The sequence below is a fragment of the Larimichthys crocea genome, chromosome XXI, assembly GCF_000972845.2.
Source record: "Larimichthys crocea isolate SSNF chromosome XXI, L_crocea_2.0, whole genome shotgun sequence".
NCBI classification, from domain to species: domain Eukaryota; kingdom Metazoa; phylum Chordata; class Actinopteri; family Sciaenidae; genus Larimichthys; species Larimichthys crocea.
In genome coordinates, this window is record NC_040031.1 from 10,286,759 (window position 1) to 10,307,228 (window position 20,470).

General features: G+C 40.4%; 1 long non-coding RNA gene across 1 annotated transcript in view; it reads left to right on the forward strand.

Moving 5' to 3' along the window:
* LOC109138042 (uncharacterized) overlaps positions 1–20,451 on the forward strand; it is a 51,537-nt gene extending 31,086 nt beyond the window's left edge. Inside the window, exon 2 of the long non-coding RNA XR_002041818.2 lies at positions 19,371–20,451. This is a non-coding gene — a long non-coding RNA (uncharacterized LOC109138042). The remainder of the gene's footprint in view (positions 1–19,370) is intronic.
* The last annotated feature ends 19 nt before the right edge of the window (positions 20,452–20,470 follow it).

Genomic DNA, 20,470 nt, shown 5'->3' on the forward strand with positions numbered 1-20,470 from the left:
AGGTACGCCAACTATGGAGAATTCTAAGAAAAGAAAAGTGTCTGAAGAAAACAGAAGTTTCAATGCTACGTGCAGTCCTTCATTAAATGTAATAATAAAAAAAACGTTGCATGCCGTATCATTTTAAATGTCAAAAGTGTTTTGCGGCTCCCGGTGCTTTCTTTACAGTGAGAAACTGGTCCAAATGGCTCTTTGAGTGGTAAAGGTTGCCGACCCCTGATCTAGAACGTGGCAGCACGTCTGGTCTTCAATCAATCCAAAAGGTCCTGAGTTACCCCGCTACTCGCCAAGCTCCACTGGCTACCTGTAGCAGCTTGTGTTGAATTCACATCCCTAATGCTGACTACAAAGTAGTCTCTGGTTCTCCAGTTGAATGTCCTTATGTAGGTTGTTTGTAAGTCGTTTGTAAGTCGCTTCGGATAAAGGCATCAGCTAAATGACTAAATATAAATGCATAGTTTTGCTCATTGTTCTGAGTCTCCCTCAGTAAAAAATGTTGAATCAGAGCTCCAGGTGCTCACCGACGGCTACAATTACTTTATCTTTTGATTCTCAGCGACGCCAGGAGAATCTCACCGCTGGTAGGCTTTTGCAACCCAGCATTATGCAAATGTTACATTCAGGTTGAAGCATCTCCAACTCACCTGGTGTGAATTTGCATGTATCCACGTCTTTGCTTTGAAAGCACTGTAGCTGTTGTAACATTTCAAGCAGCATCTGAACCTAACGCAGCTTTTTGCTGTTCGTTAAATATTATATAATAGCCAGTGCTGTGTCTGATTTTATTATAGCGAACAGGGCTTCCATATATTACACCACTATTGTGCATTGAGTGAGAGCTCTTTACTTTATTCCTAATTGTTCATCTAAACACAATTCTTAATAGAAATGTTCCGCCTGTTGGGACATGATGTAAATTTTTTTTCTTTTTCATTTTCAGATTAAGCTGTTACAAAATAATGTGAGACCTGCCTCCGCGTATATTACTGCAATTTGCCTGAAGTGCAGAAGCTGTTTTGTAAACTCTCCTCTGTTGAAACCTTTAAAAACTCTTCAGTCTTTGCATCCACACTACATAATGTTGACTATACCTCCTCAGCGTAGTTTATTCTCTGGTTCAGAGCTCATTCTGATTGACTAGAGCTGTTATTCTAAAGCTGCTTCACTCTTCCTGATTTTATTTACTCAAGATTGACCTGATACAGCAACTTTCTTTTATGTTTTGGCTGGCTAATAAGACGTTACTTCAATATCTTTGTTTTTTTGTTTAGAATGAAAGTGTCAGATATACCCTGTTAACATCGTTGATTGGGCAACAGTTGCCATGTTTTCTGCTAAACAGACACATTCATGCACACAGTTTTGCTCATGTGGGCGGTGTATGTGCAATTTCATAAATGTGACACAAACAACAGCTGTGCTACTGACTCAAGTTTTATGTTTGCCGTTGTAACAGAGTGACAAGAATTATTGCGGCCTCCCAATAAATCACCAAAAACGCTTGTGTGGATATACAGTAGTTGTCCGTACTCGGAAATGATAAAGAACCTTCTTGACACCTCGTATAATTTCCAGCTTGTGTTTGGTTATAAAAACAACTGCATTACTGACAGCATGGATAATCTGTGAATATACCAGGCAGGGATGTAAAAAAAAGGTGTTATTGAGTTGGATCATGGGAACTGGCAATAAACATTATGGAAATATTATATATTATGGGAACTCAAATGTAGTCAGTCCATTGTTGAATTAAGCAATATTACATGAGATGGTGTGCTTTAATGTCATTATTGGCATGACAGTGATATTGAGATCATACAACAATTAACAACTTAAAATGTATGATCAGAAGATTCATATTTTGGGTCAATTTGCCCTCAAAATAAAAAATAAATGTTTTGCTCACTGTTTCTTTTCCAATCTCAGTTAGTAAGTGACTAATACCTGGAAAAACCATCAGTCATGGCCGTGCCCGTTCTTGGAACCCAATTCACAACTCCAGCAAGTAGTCTGAGCCTAGAAAAGGAGACGCTTTGTAGTCAAAGCCTTCTAGAGATCGTAGAGTTTCCCAAACTGGATAAATACCACACATAAAAACACTGAACGTCTTTGCTAGTTCAGACTTGTAGTGACTAAGATATCTGCTGATAAAGATACAGGACAGATTCATGAACTTCACATGTGTAGCTCTGGATTTGCGACTCACCGCACAGCTGATAGATAATGTGATCCAAACATTTACAATAACTCCACAGCGTCGTCCACAAGTCAAAATGATTTTAAAAAGATCGATGTATTCATGTATTCATTTCCAAAATTAACAACATGTTTTTATCTAACAAACAACAAACAATCTGAACAAAATATTCAGCTTCAGTCCTTGTAAGTCAACCTTTAGTAATTTTGAATTTTCTCTAAACCGTTTGATCTCCGACATGCTGCACACAGACGAGGTACACACCTGTATTAACGAGGCAGAATATTCATTAAAGAAATTTGAAATTCAGATTCATCAATTTATTAAAAATGACTTCCATCGTCTTTTTTAGTATCTTGTGTATTTTTGTAACATACATGTGATACTGTGTCATTAAATGTCTCATATGTGTTGTTATCACATCCACCGTACTGGAAATATGGAAGATATCTGCGAACCTGGCAGATTATGGATGTAGTGGTAACACTGTTTATAAAGCACAGACTGGGGTAACTTCTGTTGTCACTGTTAGTTCAGAGTGTCACAGCACCCACAGACCCCAGGGGTTTTTATCGAGGGAGGCCGACCCACAGAGTTTGCATCAGGGCTGAATTCCAAAACGGTGTCATCTCTGCCTGCCTGCGGTTGGATGGATAGTCTCTGCAGCAGTAGCAACTGGCACTGGGCCTCAGGACGAAGGACTCTCCTCCTCATCTACCCTTTTGTATTCCTCTCGCCTCTCTCAGGACTGAAGACTAATGGAGAGAGAAAAGGAAGGGAGGGGCGGAGGGGAGTGAAGGAAAAGCCCAGAGACACTAGCAGGGCTGGCGGGGAGACGAGAGGGAAGAGAGACAAGTGGTCGGTTCATGCTTTCTGTGTGGCTAAAAATGAAGGCACGTCGTACAAATGCAGACGTGCCATCTGTGTGCTTTGTTTCTTGCACGAGCTATGACCGAGTACCCAAAAAAACTGTTGCTTAAGTAAATTCAGTCCTACATATCTCGCAGCAAGCGTTTACTCCCCCGTCAGTCACGGTTGATGGACCTGTCAGGCGTTCTGTTCTCACACAGAAGCAGTTCTTGATTTCAGACAGCTGTAGGCTTCTCACTTTTAGCCAGTCATTACTGCTGGCTGCAATAAAAACTGTTGCTGGCAGACCTTATCCACCGCTCTTTAGGCTAATGTTAGCTCTGTGAGTTTGTTGAAGATCTCGGACTGACTTTTTAACGTTTATAGCTGTCTCGTTTCATAATGGGAACTCTGTAAAAAGGGTCTTAAATATGCACTTAATGGCTATATGATATTGTGCTAAAAGACTGTGCATGTTCCAAATCAAGAAACCGCATTGTAGAGCAAGTTAGTCCACATATTATAAGATAGACTTTTATCATAACCCTGTTTGGATTCTTAACTTAAATACTTCCTAATTTTTACTTACTTAATATATCTATTTTTTCTATTATTTTTATTTTTCAGTGTCACTGGAATGTAATTTAAAATGAATTTCAGCATTTCCTGAATTATACAAGAAACATTACGTGGAGGTAAAAAAAGGGTTTTTAAAAAAAACTCTGCAATCACGACTCCAAACACGAAATATTATGAAGAGAAGTGCGGATCAGGAGCTCATTAGGTGTTAAAGGAGTTCTCCTGTATTTCCTGTATGGAGCCACGATTGCAGATTGCATTGAGTTTTTGAACCTCTGCTTATGACGTATGTGCACACTACGTGAATGAACGTGTCTGCGTATCAGGAAACAAGATGTTTCAGGAAATGGAAAACTTATTTGTGATCCCCTAGTTTAACTTCATTCAAACTGTTCTGGATGGTTTGATATGTTCAAATTGTTTTATTTTATGATTAAAATAACATTTCAGAGATTCCTCAGAGTACCGCCACAGTTTGAGAACCAGTGAGCTACATAAAACACGGCTGTCCTTTAGAAAAATTTGCGAAACTCTTAACAGCACCTTTCAAGCACCCCTTCAAGTACACCCTTGTTAAGTTTAAAATACTAAAGGTGTTTATTGACTGAAGCTCTTTCTGTGTCTTTTCAAGGCTCAGATAGTTCACAATCCAAGACAGAACACAGCAAGTCCTGTTTCCGTTTTCTAAAATTCATCTGAATTTTGTCAACAGCTATTTCTGTTGGACATCAGGGATGTTAAGCACTAAATGTCCCAGTTGCTTAACAGTCATAGAATATCACCAACTGGGAGTTCACGCTCACCAATGCCAATGTGGAAGAACTAGTCCTCGACATTATGAAAACTGTGCACGGGTTCATTTTAGGAACGAATGGTGATGATCAGTCTTGTTGTAAAGGTGCATACACAGCAGGTCAGCCACTTCTCTCAATGCAAATTAGAGAGAAAATTACAGCATGGTGCAAAGATTAAAAAAGGGAGCGCGAAGGGGCAGGGGGAGGAAAAACGGCATGTGACCAACAGCCGAGGCTCGTAGAAGAAGTGAGGGAGGTGGACGTAGATGAGGTGGACGTAGATGAGAGGTTAGAGAATGTCAGAAAATGACAAGAGAGTTTTTGAGATTGTGTGCGTGTGAACAAATAATTGAGACCCAGAGACAGTGAAGTGACTAAGAGGGAGGTAAGAGTTGCCAGAATGGATCCAGGCTCAAACTAAAGGAGGCAAAGAAAGAAAATAAGAAAAGATGGATGGACTTTTTGAGTTAATTTGTGTTCTCTACAGAAGCATACTTAAAAACCCGTCTTAACTTTTTGGGAGGATTTCATACACAAAGCTCTTTGATGTGGGGCGTCTGTATCATGATAGACGATGTAAAGGGAGGTAATGGGAAGGCAGAAAGAGGTGAAAGTGCAGAAAGTATAGGAAGATGATAAAGAAAAGGAAGAGTGAGTAAAAACGGAGCGGTGGAGATGAAAGCGGTGATTGTTTTTGGTGATAGGCCACTTCACTGCTACCTTTATTCAGCTGTCAGGAAGAAATACTGTAAGTGCTCTTTAAGTGCGCCCATTTTTTCCAGAGATTGGACAAATGCGATGCTATCTAATACAGATACAGGTTGTAACGACTCATAAATCCAAGAAGAAAGAAAGTTGAGTGAACAGCCCGAAGAGAGAAAGCCGTGTCCTCTTTCCTTCAAAGTAATGACTCGCTGGTCAAGTATATATCTGCGCTCTCAGATTTAAGACAGTAAAGAAGCACCGAGAAGGGAGGAGGGAGAGATAAAAATGAATCAAGTGATAAATACCAACAGGGAGGACCGGGATGAGAAAGAGGAGAAGAGGCAGCCAGGCAGATTACAGTTGAATGGAAACTTTTAGGATAGGGAGAAGGATGATTATTGATCGCTGGTGACGAGAGAAGACATGGACTAAGAAGGGAAGGGGAGATGTGACAGTGGCACAGGAAAATAGACGAAGATAGAGCAACTATTTTAGTATTCAAGGAGGGCAAGAACACTTTTAAGGACTCTGTGCATCTGTATTCATGAATTAATCACAATTTATAACTGTTATTACATTACAAGTAATCAACAAGTAACAGGGTTTCCATTCATTCAGCCATAGCATTCTCCTCATTTGTTTCCGCTCTGCTTTACAGTCCTGCTATTCAGGGGTTAGGATTGTTTTACAATGAGTGCACACAGGCTTGCATTACCCAGTTATCTGGTGAACTCTGCTTAATACCAAAAGTTGAAGTAAGGTCACAGAAAAGAATGCTTGAACTTGAACAGCAACCACTTCTAAATCGGTGTATGCACAACATGCTGCAAGATACAAGGATGTTTTAGTCTTTTAGTATTTGCCTGTGATGACTTTTTCAAGGAAGAGAGTAGTCCAAGATCTGAGTTTTAAGGCCCTCGGATCCATTCTTACATGCGACAGGAATGAACAAGGATTATGCTTTCTTATGACCTTTTTTATGGGGAGTTTATGCCATGCTATGTCATGTCATATGCCATGTTACAATCCCTGACTGTAGGTTCAAGGTATCATTGCATGTTTATTAACGAAATCTCTATAAACAGAGAATTCACATTTTAGCAGCATTGCTCAACACAGTCAGTAAAATAAGTTATGACATGCAACATAACTAGCCCATCTATCCATCAATTTTCTCCCACTTATCCGTGGTTGGGTTTAGCCGGGCATTCAAGACGACGAGCATTCCTCCCCAGTTGGGCTATGTAGTCCTACCAGCTGGCTCTGAGTCTGCCCCGAGGGTCTCCTCCTGGTTGGACCTGCCCGGAACACCTCCAAAGGAAGGAGCCCAGGGGTTATCCTAATCCGCTGGCTCCTTTTGACACAAAGGCTCCTCACCCTATCTCTAAGGCTAAGCCCGGCTACCCAGTGGAGGAAGCTCATTTTGGCCGCTGGTATCCGCGATCCCATTCTTTCGGTCACTACCCAAAGCGCATGACCATAGGTGAGAGTTGGATGGACTGGGAAAAAATGGAAATTGGTCCAGTACAGGTTGGTTCCCATACTCTGGTACCTGCCAATCCATCTCACGCTCCATTTTCCATGATCATCATGCGTAAACAACAAGACGAGATACTTGAACTTCTTTGCTTGGGGCAGCAACTCGCTTCCAACAAATAACACAACTAGTATCAGACAAAAATGTTCCCAGAAGCGTGTTAAGACTGGCAATCCAGGACTTTTTGTTAGGCTTGTTCAGGCAAGCTAGCTAGCTTTGCATTAAATTTCTTGCTACTTGCCTGTGGCTGTTACCATTGGTTTTAATTATAATTGTATATCTGTGTGCCTTAATTGTGTTATCTTTGTCTAGTGGTTCTAGACGGTACACTCGTAGGGCCATGGAGCTACAAGTTTTGTTTGCATGCATGTGACACGGTACACAATCCTGTTTCTAGTTTCACATTAATCTGCTACCAACAGCAAAGACTGGCTAGTAAAAATGGATGTAAATTACTTTTGTTCAACTGCAGGCTACATTCTAATGTACTGATTAATGCTACACTTCTAACTCCTGCTAGGCTAGTCGCTTTATAATTATTCCTCCTATCCCCTCGTGGCTAAACCCACTTTTTGAAATTATAATTTGCCTGCCTGCATACCTTCAATTGTGTCATGTCTAGTTTTTAGTGTATTGGGTTATATTTTTCCCCCTGAGTTGTTTATGGTGAGCATTTCAGAATGAAAGCATAAATTTGTCAACTGTTGAAACAACAGTCCTACGTGCTACACATTTAAAACATTTTTCACCAGTTAATCACCAGAAAAGTGCTCACAGGGTTCTGGAAAATTACAATACAAACCAAGCTGTTATGGAGTATATAGGCATGGTTAAGCCTGTTTTTGCCTGCTAATCTTCCCAGTGCCACTTCTCTGTAATTATACAGCAATGTGTCGAGTGTCAAGTAACATAAAAAAGAATTTCAAGGATATATGTCAAAATACCACATCCAAGCTGCTGCTTTGTTTGTATTGCCATTGTCACTCCAGTGGTGAATTTAACTTTATGCAAAGCAGAGTCTACCTTCATTTTCATGTCATGGTTGCATACATGCAAAATAATTTGGAAATACACAAAGTAGTCAAACAGAAAGGGAGACGATGGAAGCAAGGTGTTTAGACCAATGAGTTCCCATTAGCTGTGTTGCCTTTTCTGCTTATTCTAATAACATTGTAACTGTATATTGGCTGAGTAATGGAAACTTATGAGCTGCAACATGAAAATCCATTAGTGTCTGGTTTGGTTCTCATTAGGCTCATTTGTTCGTTGTGTTTCGTTACCTATGATGAGGCAAACTGAATGAGTCATGATGCAACCATTAATAACTCCCCAACAACGGATCATTTAAAGAAAAATACTTCACCCTCTAAAGCGTGGATAATTTACCATATCACTCTACTTCAATTAGCAGGTAATAATTAAACTGAGATAAGTTGGATAAAAAAATCGCATGCAAGGATGCAAATATACTGCACAGGTCAGGAGAACGCTGCTGTACTGTGGCTGTAAATGCCCTTCACTTTATTTAAAGGATACGCACACAAAAATCAAACCACCCCGGCTCCGGGCTTGGTGTCAGGTTCAACAGAAAAAAAAAGTGGATTCATCAGGACCTCGTCGCTGCTGTGGTGTGACAAAGTCAGCCAATGAAATTCCAGTGATTCAGTACATGAGGTGGAGGTACTGTAAAATTAGACTGAGATCAGGCCTGAAGCAAAGCATATATGTTTCACACACAATTGTAATGTGATGATAAGTGTGGAGCCCACTGTTCTGGCGTCAAGGTGTCAATCTTTCACCTTCTCCTTGTCGGCGTGAGGCTTTATTGTGGCAGAAATGAAAACTTAAGCAAGCAGCTTACAGAGGGTTTATCAGAGCGATTGTAACAGCTCCTTTCTGCTGCTTAAAACAACGAGTGAACCAAAACAGTAAAGTTGTGGACCGTAAATCGAAAACAATGAGCTGAAAGAAGCTGACCTGCTCCACAGAGCCAACATGAACTGTGAACGCAGCCAAGAAGAACCCCATACACGAAGTCATTTGACCCATTCTCCAATAAAAAATATTGACGAGTGCAGCTTCAAAGTAAAGAGTTTGGGGTTGACTATAATTATATACCCTTGAATATGCTCTTCTTGTCCAAAGCTTCATGCTTTCCTTCAACGTGCACTAATGCATGAGTGTGTTTTTAAGGACAAACCAGCCCTGCTTTCAGGGTACAGTTACAGGAACATGTGGCTATATAGCATATAGATGACATGGAGGATCGTACTGCACTCTTTTTTGCAGTTGCAGCTGTATTTGTGAACAAACAAGAACAAAGTTCTGCCTTTGCTGGCTGCGCCTCGAACATAGCCTCAAACACCGAGATTGCTGAGTTCAATGTCCTTGTGAGATGTTGATTTATCAGTCCTAGTGCTGAGCCCAGCAAGACAAAACCTACACTGTTCTTATTAGTGCACCGTTCAGCACCGTTTTATTAGCGTCCTTTGTTACCAATCCATAGGCTTTTAACCTTTTTTTTCATTATTTAACTGTAATCTTTGATTTTTTTTTTTATAAGAAAGCCAGTGGAAGAGAAAAATAACAAGTCATGGTTTGGTTCAGGAGTTGATGTCTTGCCAGTAGAAAAACCCTATTTGTGACCTCTTTGGCAGCACAGCATGGGGAGTGAGTGTTCATCGCTGGATCACACGTTTTTTTTTTTTCTCACTCGCTCTCCTTTCCATGCCTGTCTACTCTGGCGCAGATAAAACAAGCTTTATGACACATAAACACACTTGCACAGTATTAGAGATGCACCAAAAGTCAAGCGTTACTCATTTGAATTCCTCCAGCAGAAAGACGTCTGATGTGTTTAATTGGCCACTGGGGAGCTATTGGAGGGACCCCTCTCTCTCTCTCTTCCTTTCTCTCTATCTTTGATTCACACTCTTCCTCTTTCAGCCTCCTCCTCCTCCTCCTCCTCCTCCTCCTTTCCTCCGTTTGACTGCTGATTAAAACACAAACTCCATGAAAACAAAGATTCTTAATTCAGACTTAGCACTGACGATACTCACCAGGGAGAACGCAATGAATTTCAATCGCTTGATCGAAAATAGGTTAACTTAAAAATATAAATTAATTTCCCTGAGGAATTTCACATTTGACTTCCCCATTTAAATATGCCATTTGCAATGTTGTTGTAACTATTGGAAAAGCCTGTGAGGGTGACTGTTTGTGATGCTAAGGATGATTCCTGAAGCCTTTATGGATAATATTAAGCAACAGCAGCACTTATTTTAGCTGCTTTAATCTTGGAGGAACTAAATATTACCTAATGAACCAATGTGAATATTCCCTTGACCCTGGTCATTGTCGTAGCTGTGTGTCCTCATTCCATTTTTTTATTTCCTATGTGAGAAACTTGCTGCAGCTCTTATGAACCTCTTACATTGCTCCTCAGTATGCAAATTCCCATCTGGCGTGATTATCTCTGTGACTTTTTGTCACTTTCTGAGACCTCTGGGAGGAAAAAAAAAACGCCATCAGTGCTTTAATGTCCAATGCGGAAAAGTTTCCAACAACTTTTTTTTTATTAACCTCTAAAAACCTGAATTAAGCATCCTCTACCAAACTGCATAATTCATCCTAATTATAAAGTGTCCCCAAAAAACTTTCCAAAGATTCAGAAAGTGTCAGGATGAATTTCAGGGCATGTGCTTAAAATGATGCAAAGGACATCCAGAAATTTTATTTAAACCATTACATTTAATATAATGACTTAGCCATAAAAATAGCATAGTTTTTATTTAATTATCTAGTGTTTATATGTTCTATAATTGATTTATCTTCATCTATGTATGTATAAACGTACGGTAGAGTAGCTTCATTAAAGTGGATAAGGAAATGAATGTAATATTGTCATATGAATCTACTTGAAGAAGGTGATTTCTGGACAATTTATCTTCACATAAAGGTTAATCAACACTTACCTGAAACTGTTTCCACAAAAAGAATGAATATAACCTTTATAAAGGGAGGCTTTTTTGTATTGGGCGTCTAGGCTCAGACTAGTGTAATAATGTATTCATAATTATACGTATATAGTTGCATAAAGATCACAGCCTTATTAAAGTGCAAAATGTGTCTGATATTGTCATACAATGTGGGAAAACTTCACAAACAGAGGATTTATTACATTACTTTTGTATTAGACTGCAGTGGTCTTTATCTAATAAACTGGAAATCTAACACATGACATTTTTAAAACTCTCATTATTTTATATTAGACATCCAGGCTCACAGTAGAACTGTGTTAATTTCATCAGGACTTAATTCTGAAGTGATTTTTCTCTCATTGGACTCCGGCTAATTATAGTCATGCTGACAAGTACCAAACTGAGAAACTGCATTCAGCTATTGCAGAGGTTCGAGTTATTCAAAACGCTGCTGCCAGGAGACCACATAACACCCATCCTGTTTGACTTATACTGGCTTGTGTCAGCTGGAATTTATTTGAAAGCTTTTTCAACGATCTGTAAAGATTTTAATGGAATAGTTTCCTTCAAAGATTTCTGACTGCTTGTGATGTGTACACTGATTATACCCCAACGCTAAAACCTGGATCGAAGGGAAGCAGACAGGGTAAACATTTTGGACACAACGTTAAAGGACCAGTGTGAACAGTAGAATTCAGCGGCATCAGTGGTGTAGTTGTGGATTGCTTCCAAAAGCACCATGAACACGAAAGATCATGTCTTGAGTCGCTGCTTTGTTTGTACTCAGCTACTCTCGATATATAAAAGACTCATTCTTAGGTAACAAAAACATAAAAAGTTCTTATTGTCAGGTGCACATTATATTAAGTTTCCACCATATTCTGCATATTCTAGTGCCCACTTAATCTTAATAACTGCTAAAAGTCCAATAAAACAAATGTCAGGAAATTGTGCCTAAACAGAAAGAGCTTGATTGTTTTACTAATTTTCTAAGCAGTAAAATATGCCACTAAAAATTATGTTTGCGTTTTACTCTATAATTAACAGCCTCTAATATAAAGTATTAATTTCTCTGTATAAATTCCCTTTAAATGCTGTATGAATAATGATGGTTTTATTCTATACAGAAAAACACAGTGGTACTTCATGGCATATTTTACGATCTTTTACTGTCACGGTTTGGCAATTTGGTAAGTTTTTTTACAGTGACCTGCCTCCTGTGTGAACCATCTGTAGCTGAACAGGGTCGACTGTTTTTGTCATAATAGTGGTACTCGGAGAGCTGAATATTTTCTGAGGTGGTACACGGCATAAAACGTTTGAGAAACACTGTTCAAAGCAAAAATAATTAACAGTTTTATATCGATTTATATCGATAGTGAAGTAAGTGATAGTTGCAGCCCTGTATATAGATTGGATAGCCTTTCCATTGGTGGATTTCATACTTTCAAATTCTGGAACATGATCTTGAACCCAAGCGGCAACCTTCTACAGAAGTGAGTCAACCATAACTTCACAGCAGAAATAAATGCTGTTATTTGAGCAGCCAGGCTTCATTCAGACCGCCGATGATTCGCGTCTTTGCCGATATTTAGATTAACCAGGAAGCAGAAGAAGCAGTACATCCAATGTGGTGGCGTCCAGCGTCACATATTTTCGGCTTCAAAGCGGCACTTCAGAAACCTACGGTAGACGTCACTCATGCTCTGTCCATTCTTTACACTGTTGCTTGAACTCAGTCCTTACTTAATTTGTATTTACGTGATGTTAGCTGTTCCGTACACTCCGTCCTTTTATCAGAAAGCTGTTACATTTAATGCCAGAAATTCCAAGAACTCTACCGTGGAAGAGTCACAATCCAGCGCACAATCAAATGAGATAACAGTGTTTCTCAATCTTTTTCTGTCATGTCGCCCTTTTGAAGCGCCCAGATATTTAATGCACCCAACCAGTAAATTAATGTGCAAGTGAAAAAAATGAAAAGTGAGTTAAACTGCCAGGTTTTTTTTAGACTGAAAGACAAATCTCTCCCCACTGTATTAATAATAGACCAAGATCGATGTCATCATATTTCGAATGTGACTGACATGTCAGCTAAATGAGCATCACCAGTTTTTCTTCTTCTTCGTTCCTGTTGAAAAGCTGTCAATCTTGTGCAAGTCTCTCTGTCTGAATAATGTAAAGCTTGCAAACCTGAATCTTGATTGTCTTGCAATTATCTACTCTCAACTGTCTCGACATCTTCCACCACAAATATATTAAGAATTGCATAAAAGCAGCTCAGAAACAAAAGATGAGCTTTGCTTTACGCTAAAACATTTCATGATTTGTTATTATTCTTAGTATCATGGTGAAATGACGTCCTGAGTTTCCAGGTCATTTTTCTAGGTGGATTTCTGGGACAGTGTTTCCTTGCAGCAGATATGATCAGTCAGTCAGAAAAACATGATTTTTAGACGTGTAACTTTACCCGAGTCTAAGTAAATGCACTGAAGACTGTCGTCAACGTTGCGATTAAGTCTGAATAATTGGTCACCTTTTAATGGAAATGTGTTATCTACAGAACAATTAAAAAGAACATATGCACAGACTCATTAAATAAGACATGAATTGTGAAACTATTTAATAAAAGCTGTTTTTGCCAATTAAATTTTAAGGACTGTATTTTTACAGTATTTTTGTGTAATCAGAGTGGCTGTATGACACAATTAACTGAAGGCAGGAATGAAAGAATAATCTCTTTCCGAGGGATACAGATAGTGAGTTTCCATGGCTACAGCCCAGTTGCAGAGCAAGGCTTTTTCTCCTTGCTGTTTATAAAAATGGAGACACTTGAATTCGATGATAAATAACCTATTATCTTCTTTTCACATTGGCTGCTCTTTGACCGTGTATGTCTGGGATTATTTTCTCGTCTCGCTTTATTTCATTTCATGTTTGCGTTCTATCTCTTCACCGCGTCGCTCCATGCGGGTCATGACTTTCTTTATGTGTCTCATGATGACCGTCAGAGTCAAGGGGAAGCAGACACGAAATAATCCAGGTGGGCGCTGAAGGTGTTTGTGTAAATGGTTTTCGTCTAGACAAGGGACAAAAGGTCCACTGGTCAGGACTCACATGTGGTCATGTTTTCAGACAGGAGACTTTCTCTGGTATTAAAGTGCTCAGAGGTTCATCAGCTGAGCTCCTACCTCTTGAAATACCCATACAACACTGTAAAACTTTAAAGAGCATCAACAAGGGAAGTGTGTTAACCTTAAAGGAGGTCAGACATCTCCATGTTGTAATTAGTGTTGATGTCTCTCAGAGCTATACAATAATATGTGTTTTTTTTATTCTATAATGCATTTTGCATAAATTACGAAAGGCTGTAATTTATCATGTTGAATCAGAAAACACAGAGACTGAAGGTCGTGTCACGGCGACATTTAAAACCTCAGCACAATCAATGAAATGCTCCAATTAGTGGATTCATAACAAAGTAGCTCTGCTGAATTAAATGATTAAATGTGCAGCCTGGATGTGAGGATGGAGAAAATATAAAGACGTTTGTGTTGATATAATATACAGAAGACCAAATATAGCAAAGGAAAACACTATCCAGAGCGCCCCATGTACGAAGCCTCAGCGACCCAGATTCAATTCCAACCTGTGACCCTTTGCTGTGTTTCTCCACAGTTTCCTGTCTGTCTTTGTCTGTCACTATCAAAATAAAGGCATGAAAGGACATGCTTATGTTAAATAATCAAAGTCAATAAACCTGTAGCAAAGCAAAAAGTATTATCAGTGCTATACAACTAGGCTCCAAGTCTTAAAAATGTTTTTGTCTTTGATTTTTAGCACAGCAGTTTTTCGTCTCATCATTCAGGTTTAGTTTGCTGAAGCTGCGGGGCTTTCTCTGTGCACCATAATCAGAAAAGAAACAGAAAGGAGGGTGTCACATTACAAAAGCGTTGGACAACAACAGAGCCGTCCTGGTGTCATCCCGACACCGTTACTGATTTCAGCTACAGAAATGATCAGAATACACAAAATGTGTTGACAAGAAAGAGAGAAGGTGGCAGGAGACTGCGACTACTGACTGAAGAAGAGGGGATTACATAACAAAAATATAGATTGTTATACTAAGAAACATTGAAACCTACATCTATAATTTATGTTGAGGTGAGGGGGGAGGGGGGTAAAGAGAGACAAAGCAGGAGGAGGGTGAAGAGGGGGAGGTCGGAGGTATATTAGGCACCGCTAATAACCACAAGAGCAGTATTTTATTACATTTCTGACTCGGTGACGGAGGTGAACACTGAAGAACAATGACAAATGAGACGGTCAGAGAAAAATCTGGAAGAAAGCAAGGATGGGAAACTGGTTTGAACCTTTTAAAAAAGTCAATGAGATCAAACGTTATCGACAGATGCTGCTACCGTGAGGATAGACGGCACAGAGGGGACGAGATTGTGGTGGAGGATGTGTCACACCGGGTGCCATGCACCTGTAATGTGTGCATCAATCATTCATCATCATAAACACACTCCAGTTATAGCCATTAGTGGAGGAGATGGGGATGAACGAAGATATAATCAGAAACAAACAGTAACTGTGGGAGACGGAGGGGAAAAGGTGACGTGGGAGGAGGTCGATCGTGAGATGATGATTGGGGAAAAGGACTTGAAAGTGGTCAGCGCCACAACAAACAGCAGCTGTTAATAACAGATGTTTCTGGCACCAGATTTTCGCCGACGCATTATTTTAAAGTGTGATGAGAGCAGAAAAGAGGCAGAGATGGAGAAAAATAGGACACAGGTCGACTAAGTAGTCGTTAATGGCAGGCTGGCAGCAATGTGCCCAGTGAGAGGAACAGTTAACTATATGGTAAATTACGGTAAAATGATATTTGTACTGTTCATTTCACATTGTAGGTTGGTGTTTTATTCCATATTTTAAAATGTCAATGACAGTAAAAGTAGAATATGCCATTAAATATTACAGTGATATACTGTATAATTATCAGTCTCTAATATAAAATACTAATTCTCTGAAAATGGTGTATAAATAAAGGTTTTGAATTGTTACTATATACAAGAAAACAGTCATATTTCATGACATATTTTACAGACTTTTACTGTCATGGTTTGGTTTTTTTTTTACATGTTAATTATAATTAAAGCAATTAAATATGGTAATTAAACCTGGAAGGGGGCTCACACAGATACAGTTTTGTGTGTGTGTATATATATATATACACACCCAGACATACAGGCTGGCTAAAGCAGTTAATTAGTTTGCTGATCACTGACTCCAGTGGGGATGTGTTGCTTCGTGTCCCGGCGAGACATTAAAGTCCAAAAACATCGCACAGCCATTTCTAATACTCAGACAGGATTTTAAGTTACCGCGGCAACAAATGTGTTATGTTTCTTGAGGCAAACAGGAGAAACACACCAACATATCACGCCTTGACAACTCAGGCAGTAGGTTTTGTGGGATCGATTCATGTTGGTTTTTGTAGATATTAAGGAAAATATGGAATCTCACCACACAGCCGCTTTCTGAAAGGATTTTTATTACGGCAGAAATTAGAGTAATAAAAACCCTCTTTATTTATCATCTTTTCATGAAATGCAGACCTGGAGCAGGTCACTAACAATATTAATGCGGATGTTCACTGTTCTGTAGCAGTGCACAGAAATGTGGAGCAGTGCCAGGACTGTCACATACATCAACCGTGGAGCATGTGGTGGTTTGTGGTTCACCAACGGGAGGATAGACTTGTTTTGTTCGGTTATTAGACACCCTCACCTACAGAGTACAGAATGGAGGTCACTCAACAGGAGGCAGGATGAAAGAAAAGATTGAAATTTTTCCCGCACCTGTTAGGAGCCCGTTGTTACTGAAAGGCATCTGTCAGGAGAGGTATTGGATGATAATTGGTAGCTGTGAAAATGTGATGGCATCAAACTTCCAGCGGTATGACAGGACAATAGGTGTGCCTAAAGCAGAAAATGGAGAGAGCGAAGGTAGGGGATGATTGACAGTTTAAAGTGGCGAGCTCCTGTTAAAGTCGGACTGAAATCAATGCAAGAAAAATGTTATCATTCAGAAGGCAGAGCAGAGGACAAAAAAAAGAAGAAGACTCCTTTCAAGGTGCATACCTTGACACGAGATGTCTCCGGGCTGATGGGAAACGCGTTGCATCGAGTAGGACTCCGCCAACAACAATGCATTATAGATGCTGTGTTTTCATGTATTTGTTGGGTGCAAACCTGATGCGATGAATCATTTAACAGAAGATTTCACTGACAGCTGCGCGGACTCTAAAGGACATTATGGATAACAATGGGAACAGCTGTCAGTATTTTACACTGTATTTCTTACTAACAGCTGGCGTGGTCAACAATTATCTGCGTTCGTCCTTCGCGTTCTCAAAAATAAATGTTGAATTCAATAAAGAAACTGTTGGCTGCATTAGTTTTTTTTTTTTTATTAAAACCAAAGGGAGCAGAGGCGAACTCGGTGCTCAAATTAATTGCATCCTTCAGGTTCAGTGACAAATTGAAGAAATACACGAGCTGAAAACTGAACATGTTTCTACCACCCAGCTTACATTCACATTGTAAATCTGCAGCTTGTTAGGACTTGGAAGACAGCCGCAGTAATGCCACAAGCTCTGTCAGCTCTTTGTCCATTTGCATGTGCATCTGGCTGTTTGTTAGCTACTGCACTTTCACACCCGAGGGATCTCCAGTCACACCAGTAAAGTTATGAATAACCACTGCTAAGACAGTCAGGGCTCTGACTCCAGGTGTTTGTCTGTCAGGTGAGGCGTGATATGGACAGATGATATAGAAACATGTCGACCGGAAGAAAGAAGAAGTCTGTCCTACTTCTTCAGCATTGATTACCAGGTCAAGATTGGGGGGACTCTTTGGTTTGGTTGTGTTGCCGTAACAACCCCGCATCACTTGCTGGCTGCCATGGCGATGCATCAGAAATAGAGTAATAATCGCTGCCGGGTGGGTGGGTTAGTAGGTTGGTGGTAAGAAAGAGAGGCAGGCTGTCTTCATAATTCATTATGAATTATAACGTCCTCATCTGTGGAGGGGACACAAAGCAGGGCATTCCGGTACAAAAATAAGTTTTGATTGATTGATAGCGAGCATCTGGTGAAATAGAAGACACAGTGATGGTAAAGTCTCAGTCTTAACACTAGTTATTTTCTTAGTTAATTGAACAGTTGTTAAGTCTATTAAATCAGAAAACTGGGAAATCTATTACTATCTCAAGATGAGTTCATCAGATTTCTTGTCTCCGATTGACACTCCAATACTGAATGAGACAAAGACAAGCCATCACTTGTAAATGAGACTGGGCAGCAACTCCACCATTTTCCAGTAGAGATCCACGACCTCAGATTTTCTGTCCATCTACGTTCCACCACCCTCACAGGTGGTCATGAACTTTGGGTAGTGACCGAAGGAAGGAGATTGCGGATACAAGTAGCCGAAATGAGCTTCCTTCCACGGGTATCTGATTAGGATGCCCACTGGGCGCTTCCCTTTAAACGTGTTCCGGGCATGTCTAACTGGGAGGAGACCCCTGGGGCAAACCTAGAACCTGCTGGAGAGACTTCATAGCCCATCTAGCCTGGGATGGATGCCTGGAGAGCCCTGCTAAACCTGCTGCCACCGCAACCCAACGACGAGCAGCACATCCTCAAATTTAGTTTCTGCATTCAAAAGTCAATCATCGAAACAGTTGCTAATTATTTTTTTGTAATTGATTAGGCAGTTTCAACTCTGAAGAATGTTGCAGCACATTTAAAGATAGATTATATATTTACGTACAGTAAGACAAAGTGGCAGCGTTTGACCTTTCAGTTTTCCTCAGTGGTGTCTGGGTTGAGTCCAGTGTGAAATAATTTAATCAGCCAGTATTATTTTCATCTGTTTACAGCACTAATCCAGTCGAAGTGAGTCTAAAAATGTTATCAAAAATCTCCCCATTGTTTTTTTCACGTCTTATTTAATCTCTGACCTTTTTGTTGAGCTGAGTCATATTTCCTCGCATACAGCCGCCCTACATGTAGTTATTTTCTTCTTCCAAGTTCAGGCAGCAGAAAACAACGCGTTGTGCTTCATTACTTTCCAGACAACCCGGCATCAGATCTTAATTAGTCAGAAATGAGAGAAGTACTTCAGCTTAGCTCATTTACATCTGTGGTCTTAATAAACACGTTACCGCATCGTAGCCTGATGGCACAGATGCATGATCTCTTACAGTAGAAAACAGCTACCAGAGTTTTCACGGTCTGTTTCACTGCTTAGTATTCTGCCTCAACTCTTTCAATCTGCTTTAACATTTCCAATTCAGCGTTGTGACATTTTGAAATTTATTCAGTACAAATCAACAGACACGCAAACAGGACAGAGCAGAAGTTTGTTCCATGTTTGCCCTTGTCAGCCGTGATGGGCAGCCAGAGAGACAAACCCCGAGCGGGGATGAAAAAAAGAGTAATGAAAATGAGCAGATGCAATTGAAACAACAGAAAGAAACAAAAAAGGCTGCTGAGACAAATAAAAACAAGAAACGGTTTGAGCCGAGCCGAGTCAGACCGAGGGGAGAGAAGATCAAAGTGGTGAAAGGAGACGAGGATTAAAGATGCAGATTTGGTTAATGAGCCTAATGGCTGTAAATGACATTCTCTCTTTTATCTCTTTTATGTGTGTCCACAGGAGACAGGACGCCACACTTCAGGCTGGACACGGCAGTCAAATCCCTGAACGACGCACATTCGACGAAACTGGCAGCGGCGTTTTGCGCCTCAGGAGTCGAAACCGGTCGCTGCTGGAGCGGAATGTCACTGCTGTATCTCGAATCGACGTGCGGTGAGTCAGGCAGGTGTTTGTAGGGCGTCGGAGGTACACGGAGCAGGACAGACAGCTGGCATAAAGTGGGCACCGCTGGGGCCTCGCCCTCGGATTACAGTTTGGGCAGATTAGAGCTAAGCAGCAGTCACCTCGAGCTCACGTACGCCGCCGGCCAGTCGGGCGTTCACCAACATGCAGCTGTAGGACACAATTAAATTAACGCAGCTGGCAGACGGTGCGCAATCCGAGCTTAACACATTAAATCACACACTGCGTTGCAGGACGGGCGCTGCCCTCCCCCGCCACCTACACTTCCACCCATCGCCCCCTCTCAAAGCCAGCTGGAGAGAAGATGAGATTTGGGGTTGATTGGTTTTGTCTTTTTTGTTTTTACCCCCATTGCAACCTCTGCGCATCACTCCATCCTCTACTTTCAGCTTTGTCCGCCGATGAACAATCATCTTAAACGTCTTTCCATCGGGAGAACATCAGACTATCCGCTTGTGATTACTTCTCCCAAAGTACTTCTATCTTTGCATTTTTTTTTATTTTATGTTATTGAGCAGTGAAAGGACTGCACTTTCTTCTCGACTCGACTTTTTTTGAAAGAGTTGTGAGAACTTTATCAGTCAGACTCGACGGCATCCTTCACTTTCAGTGCTGACATCTAGACGGTCCTGAAATCCTTTTTTTCCCCCCCTCATTACGATTTCATTTCACTCGCCACAAAGAATCGAAACTTTTTTTGTCCCAACTTTTTAAACTCCCATCTCCGAGGAGAGTGTGGAGAGGGACGGCGACAGAAGAGCACTTCAAACGCGACACAAGCGCTATTCATCAAGCAGCAAGGCAGGCGCAGACGATGCACTGAAAAGAGAGAAAAGGAGAGACCTTGAGATGGAGCGAGAATAGGTAAGATGAATCTTTAAGGAAAAGTAAAAAAAAAGAGGAATAAAAAACGAGAG